Below are 3831 nucleotides of genomic sequence, written 5' to 3' on the forward strand. Positions count from 1 at the left end.
CTGATTTTAATGTATTTTGTATGTAAGTGCTTCTTTTCGATTGAAAAGGAACATGACAGGAAAGGGGAGAATGGGTGAGACGGAAGACAGGAAAGGGGAGAATGGGTGAGACGGAAGACGGGAAAGGGGAGAATGGGTGAGACGGAAGACGGGAAAGGGGAGAATGGGTGAGACTGAAGACGGGAAAGGGGAGAATGGGTGAGACTGAAGACGGGAAAGGGGAGAATGGGTGAGACTGAAGACGGGAAAGGGGAGAATGGGTGAGACTGAAGACGGGAAAGAGGAGAATGGGTGAGAGGGAAGACGGGAAAGGGGAGAATGGGTGAGACGGAAGACGGGAAAGGGGAGAATGGGTGAGACGGAAGACGGGAAAGGGGAGAATGGGTAAGACGGGAAAGGGGAGAATGGGTGAGACTGAAGACAGGATGGAATGAGGAGAATGGGGGAGACTGAAGACAGGATGGAATGAGGAGAATGGGGGAGACTGAAGACAGGATTGGAATGGGGGAGACTGAAGACAGGATGGAATGAGTAACATTGCTAGTGTCTATCAGTCTAGTCTCACCCTCTCCCCCTTCGTCTGTCAGTCTGGTCTCACCCTCTCCCCCTTCGTTTGTCAGTCTAGTCTCACCCTCTCCCCCTTAGTCTCAGTCTAGTCTCACCCTCTCCCCCTTAGTCTCAGTCTAGTCTCACCCCCTCCCCCTTCGTCTGTCAGACTAATCTCACCCTCTCCCCTTTAGTCTGTCAGACTAATCTCACCCTCTCCCCCTTAGTCTGTCAGTCTAGTCTCACCCTCTCCCCCTTCGTCTGTCAGTCTGGTCTCCCCCTCTCCCCCTTCGTCTGTCAGTCTGGTCTCCCCCTCTCCCCCTTCGTCTGTCAGTCTAGTCTCACCCTCTCCCCTTTCGTTTGTCAGTCCAGTCTCACCCTCTCCCCCTTCGTCTGTCAGTCTGGTCTCACCCTCTCCCCCTTCGTTTGTAAGTCTAGTCTCACCCTCTCCCCCTTAGTCTGTCAGTCTAGTCTCACCCTCTCCCCCTTCGTTTGTAAGTCTATTCTCACCCTCTCCCCCTTAGTCTCAGTCTAGTCTCCCCCTCTCCCCCTTAGTCTCTCAGACTAATCTCACCCTCTCCCCCTTCGTTTGTCAGTCTAGTCTCACCCTCTCCCCCTTAGTCTCTCAGACTAATCTCACCCTCTCCCCCTTGGTCTGTCAATCTAATCTCACCCTCTCTCCCTTAGTCTGTCAGTCTAGTCTCACCCTCTCCCCCTTAGTCTGTCAGTCTAGTCTCACCCTCTCCCCCTTCGTCTGTCAGTCTAGTCTCACCCTCTCCCCCTTCGTCTGTCAGTCTAGTCTCACCCTCTCCCCCTTTGTCTGTCAGTCTAGTCTCACCCCCTCCCCCTTCATCTGTCAGTCTATTCTCCCCCTTAGTCTCTCAGACTAATCTCACCCTCTCCCCCTTGGTCTGTCAATCTAATCTCACCCTCTCTCCCTTAGTCTGTCAGTCTAGTCTCACCCTCTCCCCCTTAGTCTGTCAGTCTAGTCTCACCCTCTCCCCCTTCGTCTGTCAGTCTAGTCTCACCCTCTCCCCCTTTGTCTGTCAGTCTAGTCTCACCCCCTCCCCCTTCATCTGTCAGTCTATTCTCCCCCTTAGTCTGTCAGACTAATCTCACCCTCTCCCCCTTGGTCTGTCAATCTAATCTCACCCTCTCTCCCTTAGTCTGTCAGTCTAGTCTCACCCTCTCCCCCTTAGTCTGTCAGTCAAGTCTCACCCTCTCCCCCTTCGTCTGTCAGTCTAGTCTCACCCTCTCCCCCTTTGTCTGTCAGTCTAGTCTCACCCCCTCCCCCTTCATCTGTCAGTCTATTCTCCCCCTCTCCCCCTTAGTCTGTCAGACTAATCTCACCCTCTCCCCTTTAGTCTGTCAGACTAATCTCACCCTCTCCCCCTTAGTCTGTCAGTCTAGTCTCACCCTCTCCCCCTTCGTCTGTCAGTCTGGTCTCACCCTCACCCCCTTCGTCTGTCAGTCTGGTCTCAGCTTGACCTCCTTCATTTGACCTTCAGTCTAGAACCCAAAGAATGTCATATACACACAGAAGTATAAAATGATGATGGGTGATGGTAGGATGATGATTGATATAATCTTTTTTTTAATCTTTTTCATCTGGATAATTCTGGTTATATCAAGTAGAGTAATTTTACCTAGTATCTGGTTCATACAGTTCCCATAGATGTGTTGTTAGTGTAAATGCAGGCACGGTTGTTTCAGAGACATGGATATGTATGTGCTGTACAGTATAATGTCATGTAGTGTGTGTGTGTGTGTGTGTGTGTGTGTGTGTGTGTGTGTGTGTGTGTGTGTGTGTGTTATTCAAGAGTGTTCATATGAAATAATTGTGTGGGCCTTTTCTACTACCAGGTTTTCTAGCCCTACCAGGAAAAATACTATTTCTGTTTTGGTTTAAGGAAAAACCAACAGTAGGGTTAGTGTCAGGGCAAATGGAGAATCAGGTTCTGGACAGAAAAACTAATGTGTGGTGTGTGTGTGTGTGTGTGGGGGGGGGGGGTGGGGGGGGGGGGGGGGGGGGGGGGGGGGGGGGGGGGGGGGGGGGGGGGGGGGGGGCAAAGAAAAAGAGAAACATAAAAATACAATAGAACAATAAAACATCATAATAAAACATTGAATAAAAAAATAGAAGTAAAAACATAACTGGTAGATTTCGTAGTAGATTACATGAGGAAGATATACAAGCTGTAAGGCTAAACAGTGTGGTTAAGCTTAAGCGCTCAGTCGTAGGTGTGTGAAAAGAAGTGTTTTTAACCTGGATTGAAAAATTGCTTTGTTTGGGGCACATCTAAGATCTTCTGGTAGTTTATTCCAGTTTTGTACAATGTAAGTGCTATTCAAAGCTTCTCCATGTTTAGTTTGGACTATGGGCTCTACTAGCTGACCTGTGTTTATGGATCTAAGAGCCCTGCTCGGTTTATATTCTGCAAACATATCAGAAATGTATTCGGGTCCTAAACCATTCAGAGATTTATTAACTAAAAGCACCACTTTGAAATAGGATGTTTAGAAAGCATGCCGATTCATTTACATGTTAATCCATTCAGGAGGACCGCAGGATTCTCTCTGCCCCTTATCTCCCACTGCACCTTGGCTGTATGTATTGATAGACCTGTGCTATCCACTGTTGGGGTTAGGTTTTGGTTTACTTTTAGGTTTATACATTATGGATCGGATTTACGAACACAGACAGCCTAGACCGGGACTGAAAAAAAACCTAGCTCAATTAAGATCCTTACCTGAACATGATTTACCTGAACTAGCCTTAATCTGTGCCTGCGAAGCAAGTCCCATTGGTTATGGCAAGATGTTTGGGGTAGGTTAAGTTTCGGCATAAAGGTTATGTTGTTGACGTACTTAGAGATAGGTGCAGTTTAAACGTAAAATGAGGAAGGGGTTTGAATTAGGGTGAGGGGATAGGGAGCATGGATTTCTGGTCATCTGGATCCCAAAAAGATAGACAGAATGTTTTTAAATACTACCCTATATGTTTGTGTGTATTTTCTTCAAGGTTTTAATGGAGATGACATGATTATGAAATATTGATTTCACACTCATGTGGGTCTACACTAGTTTCAGTCGATTTTTTGTTTGCTTGTGTGAGAGAGGGGGAGAGTGATTCATTAATTTGAATGTACAGTGTTTATTCTCTTAAGGCAAGAGAAGCAAGATGAGTCATGATTTTCAAACAGGTTTGACAAACATTCACACCCAAAGCTGTTTGACAGACTGCTGTTGTTTTTTTAACGTCTATGACGTTATTAGAATTACTAT

Source organism: Esox lucius, chromosome 11, assembly GCF_011004845.1.
Source record: "Esox lucius isolate fEsoLuc1 chromosome 11, fEsoLuc1.pri, whole genome shotgun sequence".
In the NCBI taxonomy this organism is placed as follows: domain Eukaryota; kingdom Metazoa; phylum Chordata; class Actinopteri; order Esociformes; family Esocidae; genus Esox; species Esox lucius.